General features: G+C 32.2%; 1 non-coding gene across 1 annotated transcript; it reads right to left on the bottom strand.

Annotated features, from left to right (window-relative positions):
* Positions 1-264: 264 nt before the first annotated feature.
* LOC116561870 lies at positions 265-405 on the bottom strand. The gene has a single exon (XR_004273642.1). It is a non-coding gene; the product is annotated as a U4 spliceosomal RNA (small nuclear RNA).
* Positions 406-15,709: the final 15,304 nt, after the last annotated feature.

The raw sequence follows: 15,709 nt of genomic DNA, 5'->3' as shown, positions 1-15,709 counted from the left end.
GTTTGAAACAATTACATACCTCCAAATTTGAATAGACAAAACAGACCACTTTCTTGAAATAATCAAACCAAAACTCACACAAAGACAAAAATAAGTTATTAGTAGGTCTATATCTACTAAGTACATTGAATCAATAATTAAGAACATTCCACCATGTATGCACTATACCTAGATTGTTTAACTGTTGTATATCAGAAGCAGAAGGAACACTTCTTTTTCATATATATATATATATATATATATATATATATATATATGACTCAGTCCCCATAGAGACTGCCCAAAATTGCCAACACCGACTATATTTCAAGTTGTCATGGCAGAATATTGGGAAAAGTTTTCAATTAGCAATAATTGCGCCTCGGAAAAACCTCACTGGCTACGATACTGCCACTGCGCAAAGCTCAGAAGGAATCCTTCTTAACTCATTCCATGAGCCCAGCATTACTTTAATAACACAAAGATACAAAGGTATTACAAGAAAACTATCAACTAATATATTTTATGCATATACATGCAGAAATCCTCAACAAATATTAACAAATAAAACTCAACAATGTATTAATAAAGGAAACATATTCAAAATCTACAAAAATATGACAACTAAATAGGATTAATTCAAGGAATGCAAGGCTAGTTTAACTTTCAGAATTCAATGGATGCTATCCATCACATTAGCAGGTTTTAAAAAAATAATAAGATAATACAAATTTATTTTTAAAAACTTTTGACAAAATCAAAATTCTCTTATTAAAAACTTTCAATACACTATAAACTGAAAACTCTTAAGTTTGATGCAAAAATTTATAAAAACCTACAATAAGCAATCATGTATAATGAGGAGAAACTGAGTGCTGTACCCCTAAAACAAACAGACAAACAAAAGTGAAAAATGCATTTTTCTCCAGTACAACCCAGTCTTATGATGAAAGTCCTAGCTAGTGTAAGAGGACAAGAAAACAAGAAGCTATACTGATTGAAAAGAAAGAAATGTAACATTTAAATATTTCACAGGCAGCATGACTCTCTATGTAGAACATTTCAAAGAATCAACAATATAACTGCTGGACTTAATAGCAAGGTCATATGAAACAAGGTTTATGTCAAACATTAATTGATTTTTATACAAAAGCAATAAACAACTGAAACTTAAAATGTTAAAAACAAATCCATTCACAACTACTTCAACAACAAAAGTGAAATATTTACAGCATATGTGCAAACTAGATTTCTGCAAAAATATAAAAATTGTGAAAAAAAACCCAAAAAGACCTGAAATAGTGAACTCTCCGTGTTTATGGATTGTAATAGTCAACATTATCAGAAAGTCACTTCTTTCCAACTTGATTTATAAAGTCAATGCAATTACAATCAAAATTCCAGGAGGGTATTCTATTGACACTGACAAATAGATTCTATAGCTTTATAGAAAGTCAAAAGATCAAGAGTAGCCAACGCAATGTTGAAAAGCGAAGTTGGAAGTATTATACTACCAGATTTCAAGACTTACTTTAACAGTACTATGATTAATATGCATTGTTGTTTGAGAATCTCACTCTGTCACCCAGGCTGGATTGCAGTGGAGTGATCTCGGCTCACTGCAACCTCCAAGTCCCAGGTTCAAGTGGTGCTCTTGCCTCAGCCTCCCGAGTAGCTGGGATTACAGGTGCTCACCACCATGCCTGGCTAATTTTTTAAAATTTTTAGTAGAGACAGGGATTCACCATGTTCAGGCCAGGCAGATTTCAAACTCCTGATCTCAAGTGATCTTCCCACCTTAGACTCCCAAAGTGCTAGGATTACAGGTGTGAGAAACAATAGGCACATATTTCAAAAGAACAGAATAGAAAGCTCAGAAAGAGCCCCACATGAATATCAAAATTGGACTTAGAGAAAAGTGTAATGTTAATCCAGTGAATGAAGGATGTTCTTTTCAACACATGGTGGTGGAAATATTGGATGTCTATTTGAAAAAAAAAAAGAACAAGAATCTAAACACAGATATTACAATTTTTACATACACACCCTTTGCCCCCCAACACACACAAATCAAAATGAATCAAATAACTAAATGCAAACTGTGAAATTATAAAGCTTCTAAAATTAAACATAAGAAAAAAATCTAATTTCACCTTTGCTGATAGAACACCAAATAAATAAGCCATGAAATAAAAATTGATATTTTGAATTTTAATACAACTAAAAACTTCTCTGTAAATGACACTATAAAAGGAATGAAAGAAAAGTCACAGATTGAGACAATATATTTGTGAAATACATATCAGGTTAAGAAAAGGATTTATTCAAACATACCTTCAAAATATCCTAAAACTCAACATGATTTTTTAAAATTAAAAAATGAACAAAATATCTCAGCAGATATCTCACTAGGGAAGATATATAAATGGCAAAAAAGAAGAAGATATGTAATATTATTTGTCATGAGATAATTCTGATTTAAGATAACATGAGATACAACTGCACAATTATTAAAATGGTTAATATCTAACTGCCTGACTTCATCAAATGACATTGAGAATACAAAGCATGAAGTCTCCTTTATTGCTAATGGGAATGCAAAATAGAACAGAACTTTGGCAGACAATTTGTCAGTTTCTTACAAAGCTAAAAGTAATTTCATTGTATTTTCCAGCAATTTTAAGATATGTTCACATGAAAATTTGCCTCTAAATAGTTATAGAATCTTTTTTATAATTGACGAATTTGGAATCAAAACATTCTGTAAAAAGTAAATGTGTAAATAAACCGGTACCTTTGTATAATGTATAATGTATTTTATTGCACAGTGAATTATTCCTCAGTAAAAAATTAGCTATCAAGCTGCAAAAAGGTATAGATGAATCTTAAGTGCATATTGCTAAATAAGCCAGTCTGGAAAGGCTGTACACTACATGATTCCAATTATATCATGTAAAAAAAAGTAGAGGTCTAGTGAGAAGAGTCATTTCTAGGAATGAAGAGGAGAGTTTAAATAAGAGAAATACAAAGTTTTTATGAAGTAATTATCTACCACATAAAACATATTTTTCAAAATCCATAGAAATTAGTAGCAGTAAGAATATACTTTGATATATGATTTCTCAGAAAAAAATAACTTGATATTTTAGGATTTGGGGATGGATTTCAGAATGTGACAAAACAATCCAACTGTATTACTAGATATACATGAAACAACCCCACTAAATTGAACAGGAGTGGGACAGGGAGAACTGATCAAAGAAAGTATATAAAGAACTGATCAAAGAAAGTCTAAAACTCAATGAAAATAAACTGCATATAAGCACTGCACTCTAATAGGCTTTTCCCCCCTTATGAAAGTGTACATTAACAACTCTGATACCATTATACAATTTTACTGGAATTGAACAATGAGGAAAATGGATGGCAAATTGTAGAAGCCAATGTTAAAGTGCAAATTTGCATAGAAATAGTAGTTGGAGGTTGGAATAATCCATGGTCATGGATCAGTATGACATCAGCATACAATCACTTAAAGCTTAATACAGATTAAAATAGTTGCATCTAGAAATATTCATAGACATGTTTATATACATGAGATGTCAACTGAGAAGTTCCTGAAGCAATGACACCTCAGTAGCAATGAGCACACCTAACATGCAGGTCTTTATTTATAATAGCATTTTAAGTAGAAGAACCCAAAGCTCCTTGTAAAAATAGCTGATCTAGGACAGAACCAAGAAATAAACAAGAGGAAACCTGGAGTGTGTTATAGTGCCAGAGAGTGAGAATCACTAAATACACACAGACACATGCACACACACAATGACAGGGTTATGTCAACCAGACAAGGAAGCTACCTGAAGAGTTCACAATGCCCAAGGCTGAAATGATTTTAGCAACAAAATAGATAAAGGAGCATTGGCTATAACAGAAAGCCCTAAATAAAGATCTGTGAGTCCATACTGGTATAAATAGACGATTGAATAAATTAATAAATGAGGAGCAATAGAAAATTTTCCCTTGCAGATTTCAAGTAATGTATTAAATATTGTCTTCTCAGAAAGGAGGAACCTAAGTCCCAACTCCTTAAGTCTGGCCTACTCAGGGTGAGTTTCTTCCAGAAAGAATAGAGAAGGGGAAGGAAAAGATAGCTTCAATGGAGACACATAAATATCACTCACCCTTAAGATCAAGATCAGTGTCAACAGTGACATGTCATGTAGGTAAGATGCATGCTTGAAATGGTGTGATGACAATGGCACTTTACCACTATATTCTTCCTTCCAAAATCATATAATCTCTTTCTAATCATAAGAAAAATGTCAAACAAATCCCAGTTGTGGGTCATTCTACAAAAGGTCTTACCAGTACTTTTCAGAACTGCCAGAGTCATCAAAAAGATGCAAATCTGATAAATTGTCATAATCAAGAGGAGCCTAAAGACATGAAAACTAAACTATATTTAGTGTTCTGTAGAGGATATTGGAACAGAAAACGGACATTAAGGTAAAAACAAAGGAGGTTTGAGTGAATAATATTACACCAACATTGCTTCATTAATTGTAACACATGTGACATAGTCATGTAAGATGTTAATAAGAACACCTAGTGGAGAGTGTTTGAAAAATCTCCGTAACGTCTTCCCAATTTTTCGATATACTTGGAGCAGTTCTAAAATTAAATAACTTATTAAAATACAAAACACTCTACTGTGCTTATAAGCTCCACAATACTGAAAATGTTCATGTAAAGACTGGAGAATTGCAGATTGGGCATTTTCCTAAAATAAATGTAAACCTGACCTAATTTCTTCATATAAAATCCTTTGTATTGTATTATAAAGTCAGGCCTACCTTTCATACACCTGAGCCTCAGCATAGTTTGCTTGACTCTGTATAAAATGCTGACAAAGTCAGGGTCCTTATCTACTAAGAACTTACAGTATATAGAAAAAAACACAGTTAAAACTTCAAGATCTATGATGGGGCCTGCCAAGGTGGTAACAGGAGCAGACAAGGAGCAACTTAGCTCAACTACAGAGACTTGGGGAGATTTTCTGGGGGGAGGTGATTTCCCATTTGAATCTTGAAAATGGGTAATAATTATTTAAACTAAGAAGGGAGCAAAGAGCGATTTATGAAATCAGGAGGGCAAACTAGGTGAGAGAGCATCTTAGCGACTTGAAGTCACGGTGCAGAGTGAACTCTTGTATCCCTGGATTATTCTGAGGGAATATATAAGAGTCAGACTATGGTGAGCTCTATCTGTTATATTAAATAACTTGCATTTATCTGGTTTTTCAAATCAATCTTCCCTTTAAATATGTAAATCAGCTCTATTCACTAATATAAATTTCTTTTATCCTGAAAGTTGTCATGAAAACACGTATTTTCCTCTTGTTCTGGTTTAATGTGATTGTTTAGCAGGAATATTTGGGGGTATGTTTTGACTAACAGCTGGATATTATTACAAATTTGCCTTCTGGGATGTATTTCAGAATAGCTGCTATGAAAAATATACATATAACTTTTCTCATTTGAAAGAACACACTAGATTGCTATTTTTCTTCCTCAGATAAAACTTTAGAACATAATGGAATTAGGCAGATGTCACTCATTATTTATCAAATAGTCTCAACCTCTTCCTCTAAGAGCAAAATAATGTGAAATGTTGTTCTATTGCATATAATATATTTTTATAACCTTTTAAAATTCTTAAAGAAACAGAATGGATTTATTCATTGGCATTTTTTAAATGTTTTAGGCATTGATTTGTGCTTCTGTGCACAAAATGCCAAAGACAATGAGAGAGTCCTTAAACAATAACTAAAATGCCAGCTGCTGGTTCTGTAATCCGGAAAGGTTTACATAGACAATTGGTCCTCACCACACATGCTTGCATTCTCATTACTTCCTCTATGTGTTCAAATAAATGTTCAATGCATAGCTCTTTTTCTCATTACAATTTCTTAATTAAGTTAATAGAGACAAACACTGTGAATGTGCATCTCATGGTGTGAAGAAAATATCACCCACCAAGTAACACGTCCCCTACTAGGGTGACTAAATTAACAAAATTGTAACTAAATAAACAAGAACTGTTGGTTTCAGAAGTGTCCCATACACAGTATTTTATAAAGCGATGAAAGGCATTCCTAAGCAGATAACTTATATTGCCTTATTACTGACTAAACTCTGTAGGAAATGTTAGTGTGTTAATGTTTGTTTATGTAATGGTAACTGCTACAAAAACCTTCTTAGAAAACATCTAATTTATGTATACAGAAAAAAATCCATGTTTATTGATATCAAATTCAGAGTACATTTATATCATTTGAAAGCAATAATTACACTAGCATCTGCAAAACGTTTTTGAGGTTCTTGAATATTTGATAATAAATATATATTCCAAAATAACTGCCTTCCTTCCTTTTCCAAAACACTGTGTTTAACTGTAATTCTTTTTCATAACAGTTAATTGAGGGGAGGTTATATACAGAGTTGTATAGATGTGAGTACCTTAAGTTAAATGAGCCAGGCACGGAAAGATAAATGGCATATGTTCTCATTCAGATTTGGAAGCTAAAAAGTTGAGCTTATAGCAGTAGAGAGTAGAATAGTGTTTATTAGAGTCTGGGAAACAATGATTCCACATTGTATGCATCTATTAAAACATCATATTGTACCCAATAAATATATACAATTATGATTTGTCAATTAATATTATATTAATAACAAATAAACAAATATGATTACTTACAACTGTATATAATTTTTGAAACCTGAAAACTTTATTACTATTTCATTGAGACAGAAAGTAAGTCTCTTCTTAGCATTGCATATAAGATCACTGTTGCTTCCACCCTAAAATTGGACTTTTTAATCTTCTCTAATCTTAGTCTAAAAATGAACCTGACTTTCCACTTAAAATACATATCTTTCAGTTTTTAATATACTCTATAATTTCTTCTTTACACATGCTTTCATTTGCTGCTGCTTTGGTTAAAAGGTAATTTTTAATCTTTCTTTCTTTCTCTCTTTTCCTCTCTCTCTCTTTTATATCTTTCTTTCTCTGTTTCTTTCTCTTTCTTTTTTCTTTCTTTCTTTCTCTAATGTTTGTTCAGCTACAAGTAAGATCCAGCCTAAAGTTTAAATTATCCGTGAAGCCACCTTCGATAACCCAAACTGCCACTTTTCTGAGTGCCCATCTCTTATACAATCTGACTCAATTTAACATGCCTAATATTAATTTACAATGATTTGCCTATCACTCCTAGAAAAATTGAAATAAGTAAGGGTAGGTACAATACCCTATTTATCTGCACATTATTAGGTGTTTTTGGAATGCAGTGCAGTGGCTGAATAAAAGAAGTGAATACTTTCCTGGGTACAAGTGAATTAGGCTGATAGTTCTGTATTTTTTGGCTGAATTTTCTGCATAGAATGCATGTTTTCTTCTTGATTTTTTATGTAATTTTGAACAAAAAGTGTGTCTAACCATGAAATTGTGACAAAAAAAAAATCCCTCATCTAAAGTGGATTGTAATAAAACTCAGTTATTTTAGGAATGAAAGAAGCAGATTGGAGCTGCAGCATGCTTTGCATAGCATTCACTTATGGACTTGTTTTCTAAGTATTTGAATTAATACAAAATGTCCCAAATGATAGGAGATTAGGTTCTCTACATTAGCTAATCCTTTGTGAAGTAACAGCATGCCCAAATGTTGCTTAGTTCTAATCAAAGACCTCATCCATGTGGTAAAATAACAGCAAAAGGAAAGCTGCTTTGATATGCTAATGATTCAATGTGTTATTCATGCAGTGTCACTCACCATGGACACTGATATCAACTCCAGCAGAGAAAACAGTTATTACACTTTGTTTTATTTAATTTCCATGCTTTACTTGAGAAGTGAATATGAATGAAGAGAATGCTAATCTTTGTTTTCAAAAAACCAAGTCTTCAGGGAAACATTAGATCTTGCTTGTTCTTTGCCTTAGATTCACTTTAGCTTTCTAGAAGACATTTCACTTTTCATAGAGGTATGTGTTTTCACTCCTGGCATGATCTTTTGCTCCCACACACTAGATAGTTTTAGTGAATAAACACAGTCAGTGTTATATTGTTGACCAATTTCTATTAATAATAGATATGATTAATGGAATACTTTCTATATTAGATGTTTTGTGTGTATTATCTCTAACAAGAGGCATTTGAAGAAAACTGATACTCAGGGAATGTACACCATTTCCTATAGTCACACAAAGGAAAACGTGTGAAAAAGCATTTAAATTCATGTTTAATTTGTTCCACTGGCCATGTCTTTTGAACACCATTGTATTTATTTGGATGGACTGTTGTACTGTAGAAACAAACACCTGCCTGATCTCACTGATACAGCACAAAATACGTTTATCTCTTTCTCAGACTGTCTGTCCTGTGTGAGTTGACAGGATGACTGTAGCTAGTGTGATGAATTTCCTGCATCACTGCAGCTGTAGAAAGAGAATATGGTGAAAGACCATTTGGCCCTTCAAGCTTCTATGTGCAAAGAGCACATTTTTGTTTACATTATATTGACCAAAGCAAATCCATGGCCACCACTTTAAAAAGCTCTGGGCAGTTCACTTTTTCTACTAGCCTGAAAAAAAAAATTGCTATAAATATTGGTAAATGGCATTAATGACTGCTGCACCATATTATGTCCCAAATCGATTCTGAAATCTATCATCTTGTAGCTTACATCATTGAATAGCGAAATACATAAATCAAAAATCTGATAAGATATAGTGCAAGCATCTGTGATATATGTTTCCATTGCTTTTTAGTAGGGGCCTTCAAACACTCTGTTCTAGTTTTCTATTGCACCCCTCTTTCCTTACTATTTTTTAAAGGGTAGCTTAATTCCATGTTCCCCACTTCCCAAATAAGTCTGAAAATGTGCTACCACCTTAAATGACCTAAATCTCTGCTTATTCATTTCACATTACCTTCAAAACAGTCACATTCATAACATGATTGGGATGAAAGACCAGGCTTAGTACTTAACACTGCCTGATTTTTGTGAACTCGGCACTACCACTCATATGCATATGGATACATGTCTTCTAAAATCCAATTTCCTTGTCATTTGCCAACCAGAGAAGCTCACATGCACTTTGAAAGGCATAAATAAAAAAGAGGTGGTTATTGATTAATGGTCTTGCTGGTCACAGAGAGCAGCTTGCTAAGACACAGTGGCCTCCACTGGAGTCTCCTTCCACTGCCATAGACAAGGCAGGTTCCCCAAAGCTTCTCAAAAACGGTTTCATCTGCTGTCCAGTCTGGTTGTCAGGTGGATTCAAATTCTCAGACTCCCCTGCACGCTCTAGCTTTTCCATCTGCATTAATGTTTGAGGCTGATACATTTAGGAATTATTTCTCTGAAACTCAACCTACCTCTTGGCAAGTTTCTCTATCTCAGATCCTCCCATATTCCTGTGAATCTATTTCATATTATGTACCAGAAATATGCATTTTTCCAAACCTGTTACGACTTGGTATTACAGCCACAGTCTTCAGCCTAGAGTGTGTGGTCTTTCAAACCCAAGCATAGCTATAGTCTTTGCTTTCCTTTATAATGTGATTAATCATTCTGATTAATCAAGCAAGAATCAACTATAGGCTACATAACAAATATGCACTTTAAATATAAAGACACATGAATTGAGTGTAACTAGATAGGAAAAGATATACTGTGAAATTCACAGGGTTAACGAGGCCAAAGTGACTATATTAATACCAAGGAAAATAGACTGCAAGGGCTACTACCAAATAAGAAGGACATATCATAATGATGAAAGAGCCAGTTTATACAAAAAACTGTAATGGTCTACTATGTAGAATCTATAAGAAACTTAAACAAATTTACAAGAAACAAAACAAAACAACTCCATTAAAAAGTGGGCAAAAGGACCGGAGTCTACACTTCTCAAAAGAAGTGTAGCCAAAACCATACGAAAAAAAGCTCAACATCACTGATCATTAGAGAAATGGAAATCAAAATCACAATGAGATAACATCTCACACCAGTCAGAATGGTCGTTACTAAAATGTCAAGAAACAACAGATGCTGGTGAGGCTGTGGAGAAATAGGAATGCTTTTACCCTGTTGGTGGGAATGTAAATAAGTTCAACCATTGTGGAAGACAGCGTGGCAATTCCTCAAAGATCTCGAACCAGAAATACCATTTGACCCAGCAATCCCATTACTGTGTATATACTTAAAAGAATATAAATAATTCTATTATAAGGATACATGCATGCTTATGTTCCTTGCTGCACTATTTACAATAGCAATAACATGGAGTCAATTCAAATGCCCATTAATGATAGACCAGGTAAAGAAAATGTGGTACATATACACCATGGAATACAATGCAGCCATAAAAAGGAATGACATTATGTCCTTTGCAGGGACATGGAAGGAGCTGGAAGCCATCATCCTCAGCAAACTAACAGTAACAGAAAACAAAAAACCATATGTTCTCATTTATAAGTGGGAGCTAAACAATGAGAACATATGAACACAGGGAGGGGAATGACACACACTAGGACCTGGTGGTACAGGGGAAGAGAGAGTTTCAGTATAAATAAAGAGCTAAGCATGCAAGGCTTAATACCTAGGTAATGAGTTGGCAAGTGCAGTAACCACCATGGCATACGTTTAGCTATGTAACAAACCTGCACTTCCTGCATATGTATCCTGGAAGTTAAAATTAAATACATTAAATTTTAAAAATCTGTAATAGTCACAAATGTGTAAACAATAAGAGGGCCTCAAAAACACATGATGCATGATTGAAAATAAATGAACAAAGCAACAGAAAATTCTGTATCCTAAAGTAAGACATTTAAAAATACCTATTGAAGTATCTTGTGATAAACAAAAATTATCAATATATTTATAAAGGATCTAGACAACATTATTGACCACTAAAATCATTTGTCATGTTTAGAGCTCCACATTCAAAAAGTGAGAATGCATAGTTATTTTCTACAGTGCATGTTAAATCCCCAAATATAGTTTATATACTGGACCATTAAACAAGACTTACTTAATTTAAAACATTAATATTGTATAGAGTATGCTCTTTGATCACATCAGAATTAAACAATAAATTTAAAAGAAAGATTGTAAAACAAAACCTAAATACAAAGATATTGTATACCACACTTCTGGAACATCCATATGTGAAACAATAAATCACAAGGGGCAAATTTTAAACTAAATAATAACTAACAGGTAAATGAAACATAAAAATTACTGGAATGGAGTTAAAACTGCTCTTTTGGGAGTATTCTGTTTACTTATAAACACACCATAAAAGAAGACCTGGAATTAGTTACCAGATGTTCCAACAGAAACATGTAAACATAATTATGTATTAGGTGAGAACTGAAAAGGACCAATCATATACCACAATCAAATGGTATTAGCACCAGCAAACCAATGACTGTTTAACTTTCAAATGCCAATCAAGTTTATATCAACAATAAGAAAAAAAATATATGGCTTGCTAGCATTTTTAAGGGGATAGCATTAAATTGGAGAGAACTGACATATTAAAAATATTTGAACTTCCAGACTATGAACATGGCTTATTTCTGTACTTATCTAGGTCTTTTATCTCTTTCATAAGTATTTTTTAGTTTCTGCATAAAGATCTTCCACCATTTTTCTTAGATTTATCACAAACTTGTTTCATGTTTTGATGTTATTACTTAATTTATATGAGCCAAATTATTCATTAATGTTACATAGGAATACTATTGAGTGTTTTATATTGACCTTGCATCTTTCAATCTCATTAAATTTATATTTGGTGCAGAAATGTGTTGTTATTTTGTGGATTCCTTGGCCTTTTATATTAATTTATATAGAATTTTGTCTAAAGTCTAAAAGATAAATAACCAAATGTAAAGTATGGTCTTTGATTGGAGCCTACTGAAAGAAAAGGTAAATAATATATTTGGGAGATAATCAGTAAACATAATATAAAAGAAAAATCTGGTGACAGAGATTTTAATTTCATCAGATCATGGCCATGTAATAAGAAAGAAGAAGAAAAAAGTCAAGAAAACAATGGCTGACATCAGGAATCATTTTATGTCAAATTTTTTTTTTTCAGATTACATCAATCAAATGCCCAATGGGCAGTGAATAACATTTGGAAATTATTATTAAATTGTTAGGTATGATTTTGACAATTGTCTTTACTTGACTCACACTTAAGTATCTTTTGATGAATATTCTTCAGGGACTATTACAGCAAAATATTAAAATGTATTATGAAATCTGTATAGATTTTAGTATTTGTTGTGTTTTCATTTTTACTTTTTGCACATTTGGTCACTTTCCTGGGAAAGAATAAGTAAATGTCAATATTTGCTAGAGCATCACAATTGTAGCTCACACTATCTTGGATCTAATTGTTTTTTTTTTAGAAATCTACAAACACTCTAATGGCACATTTTAGTGAGGTGGTTCTATTTATGCTGTTTGAAACACTGCAGATTACATCATTCAGTAATTTACAAATACATTTTAGGCCTAATTTCTGGAGAATCCCTTGCTGACTAATGGTTGTACTTTGTAATGTAAGTAATAAATTCTACACATAAGAAGTTATTTTAGTATTTAGGTTTGATATACATATATATACACACATATAATGAACAGACATGATCTATAATTATGTATATATAAAATTCTATTTATCTTCTTTATGTGTAAAACAGATAATGTAAGCTATCTGCTGAGATGAGGTCAAACCATGGGAGACTAAATTACAATTTTGAAAATAAAAACCAGTATTTCATAGAAAGAAAATCTGGTGACAGAGATCTTAGTTTTTTCAGATCATGGTCATGGAATAAGAAAACAGAAGAAAAAAATCAAGAAATCAGTAGCTGACACTTCAGGTATCATTTTATATCAAAATATTTTTTCAAACTACATCAATAAAAGGAGGTTTTAAAATCTGACCTGAAGATTATTATGGGGTTAAAAACTTCCAGGCAGAGGAAATTGTATTTATGCAACCAACATGTATCCTTTCACAACCTATATTTATTGTATAGTGCCTTTCATCCTGAAGTGCTTCACAAATTTGATTTACAAACTCTGTGTACTGAAATCATTTTCATTTCTAAAATGCACCTCATCCGTTATGCATACGTATATTGCATTTTATGAATTTCAGGATATGGCAGAGCAATCGCCGAATATAACAGAGTTTGAAGTACTATTTTATGGCTGCATGAAAACAACATGACGAATTGCTTACTCTGGTTTCTCTGACAAATCTCTCTTTTCAGTAAGTGGAGATCTAATTGAAATGTATACTTCAACTTGCAGGCAGCAAAAGACAAAAAAATATCAACTAGGGGCTCATGAATGGGAGATGCATTAGTTAGCAAGAAATTTATTGGGTTACCACTGTGTATACAAAACCTATTTAGGTGCTACATGGGGAAATAAAAAGTACAGCCTCTAGTCTTGGTAATCATACCAATTAATTTGCACAGACAAAACATACCCACATCTGGATTTGAGTATTTTCTTTAAGTGGCAAACCAACAGATGTGAGCAAACATATGGATCAAATTCAATTCACAAGTGCTGAGTGAGTGCTGTGAGAATAGTCTAATCAGAGCAGGACTGATTTTAATTCTTGAAGGAAGTAAATTTGAACCAGCTTTCTGTTGCTAGAAAGGCTAAAATACTCCTAACACTTATTGTGGACTTAGTAGTAACACGAACTGTACTTTTATTGTATTATCAATATAAAAGTTTATGTAATTTCTGTGTTTTTATTGTTTGCTCATGTGATGGTTCATTCATTCCTTCATCCTTCCATGTTTTCTACTACACATCCGTATATATTCAACCATTGATTATTAATGACTTCGAATACATCAGAAAAAGTGATAGAAATCAACGACAAACTAGGGAACAAAGCAATCTAAATCGGCAAGAAAGGATTATTACTATTAAGACAATATGGTTTTAACTACCTGATAACACTCACAGATTTAAACAATTATAGAATGAGAAGCCCAATAAACAAAATATTTATATATAGTTATAATATATATTTATATATTAATTATATATATATATTTTATATATACATATAATTATAGATAATATATAATTATTATTGGATCCAAATATATATATATATATATATATATATATATATATATATGTCTCTAATTTTATGAACTAAGGAATAACAAACTATAAAGAGTTAGGTAAATCACATGATTTAAGTTATTGCTTGGTTTGTGAATATAGGTTTTTGATTAATTAAACATTGCATCGATCTAATAATAATTCTCCCATTCTTAATGTATAATCTCAGCATTTTTTCAGGAATTCCATTCCTACATCATTTATGCATAAGGTTTCTCTTGTTTCTGGACAGATCAATATATAGAGGTAGTGAACTGTAATGGATATGCTAAATAATATACTTGAATATTACATGTTAAAAGATCCTACATTTTTGGAAACACTGTGTATACACCCACAAATATGTTTACAAGCATGTATTTATTCATGTATAATGTCTATCATATGCATATGTGCACACCTACACAGCCTCTATTCCTATACTATCTTTTACTTACATTTTCAGAATTTCATAATCTATGAGAATATAATTTATTTTCAAAATGCAAGCTTGCACCAAGGCAGAATTAATTTATCTACTTTAAAATAGAATTTCCTTTGAAAAAAGGTGGGAAGAGAAAATTTATCTCAGATGTAACTCAATAAGTGCAAAAGCTTTTCTAAGTTGTAAAAATTACTAGTTTCCCCTGCTTCCTGACAGGCTTATGTAATGAATGGCAATTAAAGATCCATTGAGTGAATGTGAAGGATAATAAAAAAATATTAGGGCTATAAGAAGAAGAAACCGACAAAAAATGAAATTGCTGAGAAATCAAAACTGAGGAAAGAAAAGTGGATAATTAGAAGGCAAATAGCAAGAAAAGAGTCAATAAAGGGGATATGGAATATAAATTTAGATAGAAATTGTTTAGAGGATCTTCTCAATATTGAGAACAAAACTCATTAATACCAATTGTGTGACTAAGTCTTCTCTCTTAAAAACTAAATGAATTTCTTTTCCTTTGTATACTTTTAAAATTTGGCATGGGAAACAATACCTTGTTTGCATAATGCCATTATTTTCAGATGAATTAAATATCACCCTGTTCCTACAACTTTACTGTAATTTTATGAATTCTAACAGTTTTCTTGTGGAATATTTAGTCTTTTCCAGATATAAAATTATACCATCTGCCAATAAGGATAATCTGACTTTCCAGTTTGGATGCCCTTTGTATCTTTTTCTTATCTGATCTTTCTAGCTAGGACTTCCAGTACTATGTTGACTAACAGTGGTGACTGGACATCCTTGTCGTGTTCCAGATATTAGAGGAAAGGTTTTCAGTTTTTCCCCCATTCTGTATTATACAAGCTGTGGAAAATTCAGCTGATGTAAGCAATATTTATAGTACAAGTGTTAATGTATTTAATAATTCTTACTGTTTGTTCACTTCAGTGTTTTTGTCAAACAGTAGTTACTGTTTTATTTTATTTTCATCTTTTGTTTTAGATTCAGCAAGTACATGTGCAGGTTTGTTACAAAGGCGTATTTTGTGATGCTGAGATTTG

The sequence above is a fragment of the Sapajus apella genome, unplaced genomic scaffold, assembly GCF_009761245.1.
Source record: "Sapajus apella isolate SASKATOON/1434 unplaced genomic scaffold, GSC_monkey_1.0 scaffold30, whole genome shotgun sequence".
Taxonomy (NCBI): domain Eukaryota; kingdom Metazoa; phylum Chordata; class Mammalia; order Primates; family Cebidae; genus Sapajus; species Sapajus apella.
The sequence above is the reverse complement of the archived record's forward strand: the minus strand, read 5'-3'. Positions and strand labels throughout refer to the sequence as shown.